Raw genomic sequence first — 17846 nt, forward strand, 5'->3', positions numbered from 1 at the left:
AACTATTCTGAACATGTTTTGTGAGGTCATATCACATAACATAACCTCAAAAAAATATCATAAGATAGAACTACAGGCCAGTATTCCTTGTGAATATAAAAAATAATAAAATACAAAAATAACCAAAATAACAATACAAAAATTCTCAACAAATATTAGATAATTAAATCCAGCAATGTATTAAAAGATTAACAAATGGGGACTAAGTGTGGTTTATCTATCACAAGAATGTAAAATTGACTCAACTTTCAAAATCACATTATATAATTTATTCTGTTAGTGGAATAAAGAATATACTTATGGTAATCTTGATAAACAGAGAAAAATGGATTTGATAAAGAGTCAACACTTATTCCTCCTTAAAACACTTCCACAGGTGGTTAGGAATGGAAAAGAATTGATTCAACATGTTAAAGTGTATCTTTAAAAAAATACACTTTAATTAAAATGTTACTTAATGATGCAGTACTGCAGGTTTCTAAAATTAGGAACAAGGCAAGGATATCTCCTCTCACCATTTCCTTAAACCATGTACCAGAGACACTACCCAACAAAATAAAATAAGAAAAAAATTTAAAATTTTAAGAAAAATTTAGAAAGGGTTAAATAAATCTCTCATTTATAAATGATGAGATGTTACATAGAAAATTCTAAGGAATTCTATGAAAAATAGAAGAGTATCTTTACCAGCTTAGAATAGAAAAGGTTTGCTTAGATAAGATAAAAAGTAAAACAGTATCCATAAAAGAAAAAAAAAACCTTCACAAATTGGACTTCTACATAATTAAAATTTTATGTTGATCAAAAAATATTGTTAAAAATAAGTTTATAACATTCACTGTCAATATTTAAAAATTTAAGGATAGACAAAAATAGATTAATTTAACCAAACTGAGAGTCCAGTAACAGAACCACACTTATATAGTGAATTGATTTTTAATGGAAGTGCCAAGGTAATTCAATGAGGAAAGAAGTCTTTTCAATAGGAGCTCTGGAACAACCTATTAGCTTTAGGAAAGATAATAAACCTCAACACCTGCATCAAACCATACACAAAATTTGATTTGATGGACCATACTATTAAACATATAGTTGATACTACAAATTTTTTTTAAATCACAGGGAATATATTTTTATTCAGAGGTAGCAAAGATTTCCTTAGAATAATAATAGCACTAGCTATGACAGCTGAAGATTAATTGAACTTCATCAATATTAAAATGTTCTTCTCATCAAAACACATCATTAAGAAAATAAAAATATAAGCCACATTGAGACAAAATATTTATAATACATTTATCATAAAAAAAACTAGTATGTGGATGATACAAGGAACTCTTTTAATTCAATAATAAGGCAAACAATAAAAATAATGGTTAAAAACTTATCAGACATTTTATGGAAGAAAATTTGTGAAATTTCATAAAACACTAAGAAGATACTCAAATTTAATAGTCATTAGAAAATTCAAATTACAAATTAATATTTCAGTGAGATACAAATCTATACTTACTAGAATGGCTAAAATTACATGGAATGACAGTTTCAAATTTTGGTGAGATGTAATTCAACTGTCATATATTACTGATAGTAATGTGTACTGGTTTCCTCTTGCTGCTATAAGAACATACCACTTGGCTTAAAACAACACACAAATAGACTCATAGAGTTATAGAGTCTGAGGGCTAAAATCAGGTATTGGTAGGACCATGTTCCTTCTGGAGGCTTCAGAAGAAAATCTGTTTCTTTGCCTTTCCTACTTTCTAAAGGCAGTCTGCATTCTTTGGCTCAAGGCCCTTTTCTCCCTCCCTCTTCAAACTGCCTTCCTCCAACCTCTTCATCATATCTCCTCTACCTGATTTTGACTCTCTTGCCTTTCTCTTATAAGGCATTACTTGTAATTACATTGCACCCATCAGTATAATCCTGGATAATACCCCATCTTAAGATCTTTAAACTAATTACATCTGCAAAATCCCTTCTGTCATTTAAGGTACCATATTTACAAGTTCTGGGAATTAAGACATAGACGTCTTCAATGGGCTATTATTCTGTCCACCATAGAGCATAAAATGTAATTTATTTTAGAGTCTCATTAAATTAAACATATACCTGTCCTATGATTCATTATTCCTACTCCTAACTAGTTGCTCAAGAGAAATGAAAGCACATTTTTACAGAGTTTTACCCCAAAGTGTTCATAAAATATTTATTTATGATAAATCCAAACTGGAAACAGCACAAATATCTATCAAGAGGTAAGTGCAAAAATAAATTGTACTAAATTCATGATAGAACTCACTACTCAGAAATGAAGTTGCTAAAGCTACAGCATAGGGAACGTGGTCAATGATTTTGTGGCAGCATTGTATAGTGACAGATGGTAGCCGCACTTGGGCTGAGCACAGTGTAATGTACAGAATTGTTGAATTACTATGCTGTACACTTGAAACTAATATCATATTGTACATCAGCTACACTTTAATTTAAAAAAAAAAAGTATTACCAAAAAAGTAGAATAAACTAGTGATACATAAACAACACAGATGAATCTTTAAAAACAAAAACAAAAATACTTTTCTGAGTGAAAGAACTCTTACATTGTGGATGGTTTCATTTACCTGAGTTTCTAGGAGTAGCAAACTAATACATTGTAACAGAAATCAGAACAGTGGTTATCTCAGAATGGGAGAGAGGCAGGGAGATGAAGAAAATAACTGAAAGGGGGCACAAGGGAAATTTCTGGGGGGTTGAAAATGCTCTGTATCTTGCTTGGCATAGTGACTATATGGCTATTTACACTTACCAAATCTCATCAAACTATGCACTTTAAATTATTAACATTCCTACATGAAAATCAAAATAAACTGTCATTTCCCATTAAAATGTTTCAAATCCTCGAGGGGAAAAAATATTTCAATGATGTTTAAAGAAAGAAAAAAAAATCCATTTATAAAAATTCTGAATCTTTCAACACTTACATTGCCAAAGCAGACCATAAAGGGATGTGGTTGTGGTATGAAAGGACCAAATAAAAGGACGAGGGATATTGCAGAGGTACTAAAAGTTTATTTTAGATTGACTTCTATGTGCCTTACTATTAGTTTTAAACTTTTCTGGAGGTTTCTGGAGACTGAGAAGAAAGGATTCTATACCTCTTAGACAGCTGCCTGAGGAGAATGCCTGGGAAGGTGTGTGTCCATATAAGGAAAAGAAAGAGTCCTTCTGGCTCTGAGGCTGAAACAGCTTGTTTGGTAAGACCCTCTACCAATTCCATTCATCCCAAATCCTTCCCAGCCCCCTGCACCCTGGCGGACTCCTACGTACTGTTGTGATGTCCTTAGGAGTCTACATAGATGCTTTCAAGTGGTCAAGGAAATGAATTTTCCTCTGATCACAAACAATTACACTCAATCATTTCACCATAATTTGTTTTTCCCTGAATCAAATCTTGTTTCATTATACCTTCTGAATTTTATAACCTATCTCTATTTTCTCATATTACCATTTTTTCTACTTTGTCTGAACCCCTTATTTAGATAATTTTATGATAACACCAATGGTATCCTAGAAATTATTATATTCTCAATATTCTACCCAAGGACAATGGTAATCTCCATGCTCAGAGTAGCCCTCATAGTATATTTTTTTCTACTTTAACTCACCCTCATCTAATTCAGATCTCTACACATTGCTTTTTTATTATTATTTTTTATTTTTTTACCTCCCAGCTGCCTCTTCCCTGATAAATAGGTAAAAGTTTTTATTCTTTTTTTCTTTCTATTTGCAGTTATTCCTTCATATAGTCAATTCATTACTTTAACTTCAATACTTACTGATAAAGCCAATGTCCTTCTCAATTTATTCATATCAAGATAATATGATGTGGATTTCCTTGAATTTTTGCATTTCTGAAAACAAAATGGAAAACAAAAATTATCTATTTACCAATTGTCAGTTTGCTTAATCTTTCCTTTGTTTCAATGTTGCATCTTACTTACATTGTTAACTAGTGTTTTTTAATAACTCATAGAACATTTTTCACTTTTTTAAATTCTAAAAATATCTTTTTATTATAGAAAATTTTTAAAAATCAGATAATCAAAATGATTCACTTTTATACAACATATATTATTGAGTAGCTACTATGTGCCCAGGATTTTTCTACATGATGAGATATAGCACTTGCCCAAAAGGGACTTATCATTTGTTTCATTTATTATTTGTAATTTGCCTCCTCTCTTTCTTTCCTGGGTATGCTAACTAGAGGCTTATCAATTTCATTTATCTTCTCAAAGCCCCAATTTTCGGTTTAATTGATTTCCTGTATTGATTGTTTTCAATTTCATTGATTTCTGCTCTAATTTTTATATCTTTTCTTCTGCTTACTTTGGATTTAATTTGCTCTTCTTTTTTTCTGATTTCTGAGGTGGAAATTTAGATTATTGATTTTAGGCCATTTTAAACTTCTAATATATATGTTTAACATAAATGTACTCACCATAAATTTCCCTCTAAACATTGTTCTTGCTGCATCAGACAAATTTAGATACATTATATTTTTATTTTTATTCAATTCAAAATATGTTTAAATTTCTCATAAGACCTCTTCTGTGGCATATGTGTTATTTCGAAGTATGACATTTTATTTCAACATGTATGGGGATTTGTAGCTATCTTTCTGTTATTGATATGCAGCTTAATTCCACTGTGGCCTGAGAATATACTTTTTATGATTTCTATTCCTTTAAATTTATTAAGGTGATTTTTATGGAGCAGAGTGTGGTCTGTCTTGATGAATGTTCCATATGAACTAATAAGAGTATGTATTTTGCTGATATTTTATGAAGTATTCTGTAAATGTCAATTATATCAGTTGATTGACCGCACTCTTCACCTCAGCCATATCCTTATGATTTTCTGCCTACTGGCTCTGTCAAGTTCTGATAGAGGGGTATTGAAATTTCCAACTATCATAGTGAATTGCTATGTCTTCTTGGAGAATTGACCCCTTTATCATTATGAATTGTCCTTTTTTATGGAAGACAATTTTATTTAAGGACAAAAAATTGTCCTTTTTTATGGGAGAAATAGATGATAGTCAAGGTAAGTAAATATCAAGATAATTTCAGGTAGATTTAAAGATTGTCAAACACAATAATCCAGGACAATATGGAAATGGGTAGGGAGACAGGGAGAGATGAAGGGTAATTAGAAAGGTTGGTAAGGAAAGGTCTCATGAGGAATGGTATTTGACTGTGAAGGAGGCTCTTTATGAAGGAAAGCATGGGGAAAAAGCATTGCTGGCACATAGATCAGAAAGAGCAAAGGCCTTGAGAGAGAAGCAAACTTCATGAATTCAAACCACAAAAAGAAACTCCATGTACATGGAGCTTCACAGGCATAGAAGATTGTGGTGTGAGTATAAAACACTTACACACCCCAATGTCCAGGAACATTACTGTTAATAACACTCACACATTTACAAGTGCCATTTCTGTTTCTTTCAAACCACAGAAATGCACTCTGGCTAACCTAAATAGAACATATATTTATTGGATATTTATGGAGAACTGAGAAAAGTGAAAGAATAAGTAAATGATTGTAGAAAAGACAGAACCCTGACAATTTAGGATGACTGTGTATCAGAAACAGATGCAGTTATTTTCAGCTGGAACCTTGTAGCATCAAATATCTACCGTATGTCATAAATTCACTTTTTTCCTCTGTATCCAGAATGGTATTAGCTACGTATCCTCCTTAGAAGACTTGAGAAACTGCTCACATAAATCACTTTCTGTAAACCTAACTCGATTTAGATACTTGTTTAAGGAAAGACGAAAGGTGTGCCACTGAATAATTAATTTTCACAACATGGCTAAAAATACTCCTCCTTAAGATTTGGCTTAGAAGAACAGAATACCCTCATCATCCTACTACAACTTGGAAGATTATAGAAAATTAGTTCTCTTAAGAAAATTTGGCTAATCTAGAAAAAAAAAAGAAATGGATTCAGGCAACATAATCCACACTTGTTTTGTATTTATATGTGCACATGACAATTTTCACTCAGATGGAAATTCACTAATTGACTATTTCACACACACAAAAAAACAAATTTTCATTAGTTGATATTAATGTGTGTTCCAAGATTTTGAAATCACACAAAACATGTCAAAAAACGTACATGTACCTGAGTCCACAAATGCAGCCTTAATTATTTCCCTGAGGAATGACTGATATTGGCTATTTGTAGTTTAAATGTTAGTTTGTCCTCCAGAATTCGGTCTTACTGGTCAAGGAAGAAACTACTTGTTTCCCCACAATTACATTATTTCACTATGGGTATTTGATAGGTATCTGTTGTTTCATTTGAAGTCAAGCAAATTTAATTTTCATTTCTAAGGTTAGCAATAAAATGAAACATTTTATTCAAATATAATATGATTTTTTTCTTAGAATAAATTGCCTGTTCGTGTCTGTTCTCAGTTTTTCAATTAAAATAATCATCTTTTTATTGCCTTTTAAAAAACAGACTTTCACTTTTTAAATTTTTTTTTTTTTTTTAATTTGACAGAGATCACAAGTAGGCAGAGAGGCAGGCAGAGAGAGTGGAAGGGAAGCAGGCTCCTCGCTGAGCAGAGAGTCCAATGCGGGGCTCGATCCCAGGACTCTGGGATCATGACCTGAGCCGAAAGCAGAGGTTTTAACCCACTGAGCCACCCAGGCACCCCCAGACTTTGATTTTTAGAAGTTTTAGACTTGTAGGAAAATTAGAAGGATGGTACAGAGAGTTTCTACTCACACTCACACTCATTTCTCTTCTTATTAATGCCTTACATTACTATGGTACATTTGTTATAAATATTGAAGAAATGTAGATATATAATTATTATTATTGACTAAAGCCCATAGTTTTTCAATATCTTAAATTTTTACGTAATGCTCATTTTATGTTCCCAGATCCCATTCAGGATACCACACTACATTTATTTGTCATGTCTCTTTGGACTGGCACATTCAGTCTATCCTTTTGTTTTGATGACCTAGACAGTTTTGAGGAGTACAGGTCAGGTGTTTTGTGGGATATCCTCTATTGGAATTTATGTTTTCTCACTATCAGACACTAGTACTTTTTACCAGATTTCTCCACTCTTTAGTTATTCTGCCCTCCCTATTTTAATATTTTAAATATTTAATGTAAAATAAAGACCTACATATATGCTATTTATTTGGTCTATAATTTGCAAACATTTCTCCATTTGCTGTTTTCCTTTAAATTTTATTATTACTATTTTTATTGACTAGAAATTTTAAATACATGAAGAGCTCCTCCTTTTGATGTTCTTTATGATAAGACTTCTAACCTGTAAAATTTTTACATTCACTTATATTTTCTTTTAGTAATTTTATACTTTTCTCTATTTATTTAATCTATCCATTTAAATTATATCTGAAATGTATGCATTCTCTGCATTTGATTAATACTCTCCTCCTGGATGACCTTGACTTTCTTTTCTATCTGCTGATGGCATGAGTTTTCAAGATCAAACTCCAATTGGACATCTTGTGAGTTTTCCTAAGTTACTTCCGTTAGGTTTTAGGTACCCTGCCCCTGTGTTCTGGTTGGTACCTACAACTTCTGTAGTACTTATCAAATCAATATTGCTTTTAAAAACTATTCATCATTATGTCAGTCACTCCCTTCATCATTATGTCAGTCACTCCCTCTAAACTCTGAGCCCTGGGAAGCAAAGGGCATGTCTTATTCATTTTGTGCATTACATGATGCATAAAATTGTGTAGAAATTCCATAAATACTTATTGAATTGGATCATGTCCTTGTCCTTTCTTCTTTTTTTGTCTCTCATTTAAAAAAAAGAAAGAAAGAAAGAAAGAAAGAAAGAAAGAAAAGAAAGAAAGATGTTCCCTAGTGCCAATAGAATATATTAAAGTGTGTCAGCCAAACCTTCCTTACCTGGTCCAAAAACAACTTTCTAATTATTTTTCCTACTATTTCCCATTATGTGCATAATCCACAATGGGCTATCTGTGGGTCCCAAAAGTCATAGAATTTCCTACTCTAGTCTCAGCTGTTACCTAGTAAGTGTGAATATTGCTATAAATCTCTCAGAAAGCAATTTGACAAATTTCATGAGTCTGGAAAGTTTCATTTCTTTTGTGCCTAGAATTTTTTTCTTTTAAACTCTAACAAGGAAAAATAACCCTAATTATTGTAGGGGGAAAGGAAAATCTTTAGGCCAAATAAACAAGTGATTTATATATACAATAAATTTTCATTATAACTTTATTTGTAATAATTTACAAAAACAGAAAAATAATGCTTCAGTGCTTATTGTTTACACAATTTAAATAGGCTTTAACTTTGATAAAACTTTAATTTTTAACATTCCAATTTTCTTCTCTAAAAAGAATATCATCTAAATTCATTCTGCTTTCCCCTTTGTTTTGGAACTTTGAGGAGATTATGAGGTCTTTTAAGTTGGCACTTACAATTATCTTATTTACCATTAATCTCTTTTCTATGCAGAACCTAAATGAGCCTGGGTGGCTCAGTCAGGAAAGTGTCTGCCTTTGGCTCAGGTCATGATTCTGGGCTCCTGGATCTAGCCCTGCACTGGGCTCCTGCTCAGCAAAGAGTGCTTCTTTTTTCCCACTGCTCATTCTCTCTCTCTCTCTCTCTCTCTCACTCTGTCTCTCAAATTAATAAAATCTTAAATCAAAGAACCTAAATTACTCTGTCTTGAGCTCATTCCCTCTTTTAGTCCCTTGCTCTCCCATATGAAAGTGTTAGCTGCAAATCATTTTTTTTTAAATCCTAAAGCTGTGAAAGATTTTTGCAGAAGACAATTGTCCTTCCTCTCCTCCCTATTGCATCCCACCCCCCAGATACAATCACATTCAATTCTCCTAGTATATTTTTTCAGGTATCCACATCTACATTCTAAATAATAAATGTATTACTGTTCCGAGATTGTCAAGACAGAATCATGATTTATTTGATTGAGAAAGGTTAACTTCATGAGAAGATACTGAATTGTTTAATGGGAACTTATGGAAATGATCACACAAAACAGAAGACATAGCAGGATGCTCCCAGGTGAAGGCATGACTCTGAGGCATCTAGTACAGAAAGCTGTCCATGATACTATCCTTGGCAGGTGAAGAGTCCACCAAGAGGTACAGGGACAATTTTATCTTCTTCTGGGAATAGCCTGCCCATTCATATGCAAGAAATGATTCACTATGAAGAGCTGGTATTGAAATACCAGCTCTGCATGCCCTGGTGGTGCAGATACAGGGAGCAGGAGGGACTCATTACACATCTATTCGATGGTCAGCAACTTTTTGATCAGCAGCCTTCAAGTGTCAGTATCAGGGGTGCTTCGTGGCTCAGCTGTTAAGCACTGCCTTCGGCTCAGGTCATGATCCCAGGGTCCTGGGATTCAGCCCTGCACTGCGGGGGGGGGGGGCTGCTTCTCCCTATCCCACTCCCTCTGCTGTGTTCCCTCTCTAGCTCTGTCTCTCTCTGTCAAATAAATAAATAAAGTCTTTTTAAAAAAGTAAATGTCAGTATCAGTAAGTCTTAAGAAAAGAAACTCCTGTCCTTCTTGATATTTATCAACAGTATTTTTGGTTTTCTGAAGTTGTGTGGAAAAAAGTGGTAGGAGGCTTTACTAATCTGTAGGCAGAGTTGTATTCAAAGCTTCATTTTCCCAAAAGGAGCCTTCAGTTTTCCTTCTAATGCCTGATCGCCCAAGCCAGAAGTCCCTCTGATTCAGTTTCATAAAGGAAAATGAAATCAAGTCCAGAAGGTGAGGGAACAAAGACTGGGAGCCCAACCAGGTCTTTCCATACAACCAATCAAACTCTTAGTTTTTAGTCCGTGTCTCATTTCTACTCTCTGCAGTACCAGCGATTACCGAGTCTGCAGTATCTAACTCTTAAAGGGATTCCAGAGGAGAAATCAATGATCTCCTCATTGGTACTTCCCTTGTAAGCACTTGGGTTAGTTTCTTTGTTGCCATTTACCAGCCTTCCATTTGCTTTCAATATAGTGCAAGTTATAGCATTTTCATCAAAGGTGAAACTTCTGTTTCTTATTTTTGTGTAATATATATTGAAGTGATTCTGGAGAATAGAGGTTTGGCATAATGTGTTCCTAATAAGAAATATATATTTGGTTTCATCCCCATTTCTGGTGCAGAGCTCCTAATCTCTGGAAATTCCAGAGTGATGACAGAATAAAGATATCTTGCTATGCGAATGAGGTGACTTTTGGAAAGCACCTAAGAATGAGGACTGGCTGCTTGGAGAATCAACCATTCAGTCCCATGGTTTTGACCTCTGGGGAGGAGAGAGCAGCTACAGACTGAATCAATCGTCGATGACCAACGATGTAATCAGTCATACCTATATCACGATGCTTCTTAGAACCCACCCCAAAAAAAAAGACTGGAAATTTGGAAAAGTGTTTTGTTTAGAGAGAGCATGGAAACTCCACACGTTTTCCCCATAACTGACCCTATACATCTTTTCCTTCATGGTGTTATTCAGTTATACTTTTTTTAAATAATAAAGTAGTGGTTCTTTTATAATAAAGTTACTTTAGCAATTTAGTCAAAACCAAGGAGAGAGTTATTGGACCCTTTAATCTGTAGTGGGTTGGTCAGAATGCCACGTGACAACATGGACTTTCAGATGGTATCTGAAGTAGAAGGGGGGACAGTCTTGTAGGACAGAGCCCTTAACCTGTGGGACCTGACACTGTCATCAGGTAGATAGTGTCAGAATTGAGTTAAATTGTAGGACACCCAACAAATGTGTGAGAAGTACTTGGTGGATAGTGTGGGACATGCACCCCCAACCTTTGTCAACACGTACACACATTGGAATTGTGACCAGAACCCTTTACATAAACTTTACATTGCCAACTTTAATCAGAAGTTGGCACAGCCATGTTTAGACATGTGGATACTGACTCTGAGATTTCCATCTAGACAAAGTAGACATAATACCTCAGTAGCCTGGGTATCTGGTTATCAGAAGCCCTGAAATGAAGCCAGACTTTTTTCCCAGCCACAAGGCTGCAATAAGAATATCATATGAGAAATCCAAAGAGAATTAAAAGCTTCTCTTCTTTCTCTCTTCTGATAGTCCTTGCTAAATAATGTGGGATATAGATTTTTATAATGGGGTTGAATTGATAAAGATGAAAAAAATAAAGTCTGTCTTTTTTTTTTTAAGATTTTATTTATTTATTTGACAGACAGAGATCACAAGTAGGCAGAGATGCAGGCGAAGAGAAGAGGAAGCAGACTCCCTGCCTAGCAGAGAGCCCTACGCGGGGCTCGATCCCAGGACCCGGAGATCACGACCTGAGCAGAAGGCAGAGGCTTTAACCCACTGAGCCCCCCAGTCACCCCGAAAAAAATAAAGTCTTGATTGAAATTCAGATGATATATTACTAGGAAAAATGTTTTACTCCATTCAGCTGGGGATTAGAAGTCACATTGTCTCTTCATGCCAGTGGGTATTAAGAGTTCAATAAAGTTTTCTTAGGGTCTTCAAGACTAATTGTTCTCTATCTTTTTTTCATTATCCTGGGACCCACAGAGAGCTCTCAACCACTAATGGAGAGGAGACCCCAGGGTCTATTAATAATGCATTCATAAGAAATCAGGTTCATTAAGGCTATGGAAAAATGTGGGAAAATGCTTTAGAAGAATGACAAAGAAAGAAGTCAGAATAAGCTACATAATAAGATATTATTATATATAAGAAGACTTGAAGTAAACATACCAACATGCTGGACAGTAATTATATTTTGATTATACCAAATAATGTTTGTTATTCTATTTTTTTCATATTTTTGAAATTATCTTTAATCAGTACATATGACTTGTAATATGCATATTATTTTCATAAAGGGTCTAAATTTGCAATATATTTTGAGGACTGACTCATATGTAACTTCCCCTCTGCTTTTGTCCTAATATCCTCATTTGAAATAAAGTTTTGCTCCTTTTAAAATCTACAAATTTGTTTTGGTATAGCTTCTATGTGACTTATCACTTACTGCCTTGTGTTTTAATTAGCTGTTTTTTTTTTTTTTATTCCCTTTCCACTTAAGAGAGGGAATTTAGTAGCATGTGTGTTAGCTACATTCTCCAAGGCTCCAAGCAGTGTTAGCCTAGAGTGGTTACTCAGACACAAGTATAGATGAACGAATGAACTGTCTTGCTGGGCTCTGCAGCCATTCTGCTAACTTGTTGGACCCTCCATGAGCACATTGCCTAAAACTGGTTTTCCTTCCAAAGCATCATGCAGTGAAAGCTTCCCATTACAAAACTCACCATATATATTACACCCTGAAGGTAGGGATTTTTTCCCATTTGCTTTTATCAAATGTTTATCCTCTTTTATCCATGTCTGTTGCCATGGTAGCAGCTCAAGACAGGGCTGAGCAAATCATAAGCATTCTTACACGTGGACTGGTTCCTACAGTGGTGGCAGCTTGCTCATGGTGCCGAATGAGTGTTTTCACTTGTCCTGGACTGCCCTTTTCTTCAAGGCCAGATGTCTCACTGCCTTCGTGGAGATGCTTATCTTTTAAAGCTGTAAATAAGTAATCAAGTAGAAAGATGCATGGAGCATCTGCTAAACTCCTGAGTGCATTTGTTTTGATCTTTTTAGGCACTGCAATAATTCTACTTTTTGGTTTTTCATTAACTTCACAAGTTCTTTCCTTTATTTAAACTGCCTGCATGGGAAAAGTAGCTGCTTCTACATGTCCTAAGGGGAAGATACTTACATAGTAACATAACACTCAGGGTCCTCTGGTCTAACCTCTTATGTCTCCCAAAAGGACTGTACTCTTCATAACCAGATATATACCCATTGTTTTCCTTCAATTTTCCCGAGAAAACAGTACTACAGCCGTCCTAATATGTTATCCTTGTGATATGTTCCTAATGTCTTTTGCTTTGTAATTTTCTTCTTTCTTGTTCAGCTTATTGAAAATGGGTGATTTTAAAAGTTAAGAGTCGGGGGAGGAGTCAAGATGGCGGAGAAGTAGCAGCTGAGACTACTTCAGGTAGCGGGAGATCAGCTAGATAGCTTATCTAAAGATTGCAAACACCTACAAATCCAACGGGAGATCGACGAGAAGAAGAACAGCAATTCTAGAAAGAGAAAATCAACCACTTGCTGAAAGGTAGGACTGGCGGAGAAGTGAATCCAAAGGGACGGGAAGACAGACCCCGGGGGGAGGGGCCGGCTCCCGGCAAGCGGCGGAGCAACGGAGCACAAAATCGGGACTTTTAAAAGTCTGTTCCGCTGAGGGACATCGCTCCAGAGGCTTAACTGGGGTGAGGCCCACGCGGGGCCAGTGTGGCCTCAGGTCCCGCAGGGTCACAGAAGGATCGGGGTGTCTGAGTGTCGCAGAGCTCGCAGGTATTAGAACAGGGAAGCCGGCTACAGAGACGGAGCCGAGGAGTGAGCTCACAGCTCGGGGTTACCTTGAACCGGTCGCAGGCTCGGTGAGCTCGGAGCGCAGCCGGAGACCAGGCAGACGGGAGTAATTGGACGCTGTTCCCTGAGGGCGCACTGAGGAGTGGGACCCCGAGCTCTCGGCTCCTCCGGGCCGGAGACTGGGAGGCCGCCATCTTCCTTCCCGTCCTCCGGACTCTACGGAAAGCGCTCAGGGAACAAAAGCTCCCGAAAGCAAACCTGAGCGGATTACTCCGCCCGGCCCCAGGTAAGGGCGGTGCGACTCCGCCTGGGGCAAAGACACTTGAAAATCACTACAACAGGCCCCTCCCCCAGAAGATCAACAAGAAACCCAGCCAGGACCAAGTTCACTTACGAGGAGTGCGGTTTCAATACCAAGGAGAGCAGCGGAATTCCAGAGGAGGAGAAAGCAAAGCACGGAACTCATGGCTTTCTCCCCATGATTCTTTAGCCTTGCAGTTAATTTAATTTTTTTTTTCTTTTTCAATTTTTTTCTCTTCTTCTGCTAAATTTTTTTAAACTTTTACCCTTTTCTTTTTAACGTTTTTTAACTAGTTTATCCAATATATATATATTTTTTCCTTTTTATATTTTTTTCATTATTGGTTTTCTTTTTTTTATTTGTTTCTTTTTTCTTTTTTATTTTATTTTATTTTTTTCTTTCTGAACCTCTTTTTATCCCCTTCCCCCCCCCCCCTCACGATTTGGGATCTCTTCCGATTTGGCTAAAGCATATTTTCCTGGGGTTGTTGCCACGCTTTTAGTATTTTACTTACTCCTTCATATACTAAAATGACAAGGCGGAAAAATTCACCACAAAAAAAAGAACAAGAGGCAGTACCAAAGGCTAAGGACCTAATCAATACAGACATTGGTAATATGTCAGATAAAGGCATGGAAGATATTAGAGAAACCCTCTCGGGAGATATAAAAGCCCTTTCTGGAGAAATAAAAGAACTAAAATCTAATCAAGTTGAAATTAAAAAAGCTATTAATGAGGTGCAATCAAAAATGGAGGCTCTCACTGCTAGGATAAATGAGGCAGAAGAAAGAATTAGCGATATAGAAGACCAAATGACAGAGAATAAGGAAGCTGAACAAAAGAGGGACAAACAACTACTGGACCACGAGGGCAGAATTCGAGAGATAAGTGACACCATAAGACGAAACAACATTAGAATAATTGGGATTCCAGAAGAAGAAGAAAGAGAGAGGGGAGCAGAAGGTATATTGGAGAGAATTATTGGAGAGAATTTCCCCAATATGGCAAAGGGAACAAGCATCAAAATCCAGGAGGTTCAGAGAACCCCACTCAAAATCAATAAGAATAGGTCCACACCCCGTCACCTAATAGTCAAATTTACGAGTCTTAGTGACAAAGAGAAAATCCTGAAAGCAGCCCGGGAGAAGAAGTCTGTAACATACAATGGTAAAAATATTAGATTGGCAGCAGACTTATCCACAGAGACCTGGCAGGCCAGAAAGAGCTGGCATGATATATTCAGAGTACTAAACGAGAAAAACATGCAGCCAAGAATACTATATCCAGCTAGGCTATCATTGAAAATAGAAGGAGAGATTAAAAGCTTCCAGGACAAACAAAAACTGAAAGAATTTGCAAACACCAAGCCAGCTCTACAGGAAATATTGAAAGGGGTCCTCTAAGCAAAGAGAGAACCTAAAAGTAGTAGATCAGAAAGGAACAGAAACAATATACAATAGCAGTCACCTTACAGGCAATACAATGGCACTAAATTCATATCTCTCAATAGTTACCCTGAATGTTAATGGGCTAAATGCCCCAATCAAAAGACACAGGGTATCAGAATGGATAAAAAAACAAAACCCATCTATATGTTGCCAACAAGAAACTCATTTCAAACCCGAAGACACTTTCAGATTTAAAGTGAGGGGGTGGAAAAGAATTTACCATGCTAATGGACATCAGAAGAAAGCAGGAGTGGCAATCCTTATATCAGATCACTTAGATTTTAAACCAAAGACTATAATAAGAGATGAAGATGGACACTATATCATACTCAAAGGATCTGTCCAACAAGAAGATCTAACAATTGTAAATATCTATGCCCCTAACGTGGGAGCAGCCAACTATATAAACCAATTAATAACAAAATCAAAGAAACACATCGACAATCATACAATAATAGTAGGGGACTTTAACACTCCCCTCACTGAAATGGACAGATCATCCAAGCAAAAGATCAACAAGGAAATAAAGGCCTTAAATGACACACTGGACCAGATGGACATCACAGATATATTCAGAACATTTCATCCCAAAGCAACAGAATACACATTCTTCTCTAGTGCACATGGAATATTCTCCAGAATAGATCACATCCTTGGTTCTAAATCAGGTCTTAACTGTTATCAAAAAATTGGGATCATTCCCTGCATATTTTCAGACCACAATGCTCTGAAGCTAGAACTCAATCGCAAGAGGAAATTTGGAAAGAACCCAAATATATGGCGACTAAACAGCATCCTTCTAAAGAATGAATGGGTCAACCAGGAAATTAAAGAAGAATTGAAAAAATTCATGGAAACCAATGATAATGAAAATACAACAGTTCAAAATCTGTGGGACACAACAAAGGCAGTCCTGAGAGGAAAATATATAGCGGTACAAGCCTTTCTCAAGAAACAAGAAAGGTCTCAGGTACACAACCTAACCCTACACCTAAAGGAGCTGGAGAAAGAACAAGAAAGAAACCCTAAACCCAGCAGGAGAAGAGAAATCATAAAGATCAGAGCAGAAATCAATGAAATAGAAACCAAAAAAACAATAGAACAAATCAACGAAACTAGGAGCTGGTTCTTTGAAAGAATTAATAAGATTGATAAGCCCCTGGCCAGACTTATCAAAAAGAAAAGAGAAAGGACCCAAATCAATAAAATCATGAATGAAAGAGGAGAGATCACAACTAGCACCCAAGAAATACAGACAATTATAAGAACATATTATGAGCAACTCTATGCCAACAAATTTGACAATCTGGAAGAAATGGATGCATTCCTAGAGACATATAAACTACCACAACTGAACCAGGAAGAAATAGAAAGCCTGAACAGACCCATAACCAGTAAGGAGATTGAAACAGTCATCAAAAATCTCCAAACAAACAAAAGCCCAGGGCCAGACGGCTTCCCGGGGGAATTCTACCAAACATTTAAAGAAGAACTAATTCCTATTCTCCTGAGACTGTTCCAAAAAATAGAAATGGAAGGAAAACTTCCAAACTCATTTTATGAGGCCAGCCTCACCTTGATCCCCAAACCAGACAAGGATCCCATCAAAAAAGAGAACTACAGACCAATATCCTTGATGAACACAGATGCAAAAATTCTCACCAAAATACTAGCCAATAGGATTCAACAGTACATTAAAAGGATTATTCACCACGACCAAGTGGGATTTATTCCAGGGCTGCAAGGTTGGTTCAACATCCGCAAATCAATCAATGTGATACAACACATTAATAAAAGAAAAAACAGGAACCATATGATACTCTCCATAGATGCTGAAAAAGCATTTGACAAAGTACAGCATCCCTTCCTGATCAAAACTCTTCAAAGTGTAGGGATAGAGGGCACATACCTCAATATTATCAAAGCCATCTATGAAAAACCCATCGCAAATATCATTCTCAATGGAGAAAAACTGAAAGCTTTTCCGCTAAGGTCAGGAACACGGCAGGGATGTCCGTTATCACCACTGCTATTCAACATAGTACTAGAAGTCCTAGCCTCAGCAATCAGACAACAAAAAGAAATCAAAGGCATCCAAATCGGCAAAGAAGAAGTCAAACTATCACTCTTCGCAGATGATATGATACTATATGTGGAAAACCCAAAAGACTCCACTCCAAAACTGCTAGAACTTGTACAGGAATTCAGTAATGTGTCAGGATATAAAATCAATGCACAGAAATCAGTCGCATTTCTCTACACCAACAATAAGACAGAAGAAAGAGAAATTAAGGAGTCCATCCCATTTACAATTGCACCCAAAACTATAAGATACCTAGGAATAAACCTAACCAAAGAGACTAAGAATCTATACACAGAAAACTATAAAGTACTCATGAAAGAAATTGAGGAAGACACAAAGAAATGGAAAAATGTTCCATGCTCCTGGATTGGAAGAATAAATATTGTGAAAATGTCTATGCTACCTAAAGCAATCTACACATTTAATGCAATTCCTATCAAAGTACCATCCATTTTTTTCAAAGAAATGGAACAAATAATCCTAAAATTTATATGGAACCAGAAAAGACCTCAAATAGCCA

This window comes from Lontra canadensis, unplaced genomic scaffold (genome assembly GCF_010015895.1).
Source record: "Lontra canadensis isolate GAN:19392208 unplaced genomic scaffold, GSC_riverotter_1.0 scaffold11, whole genome shotgun sequence".
NCBI lineage: Eukaryota > Metazoa > Chordata > Mammalia > Carnivora > Mustelidae > Lontra > Lontra canadensis.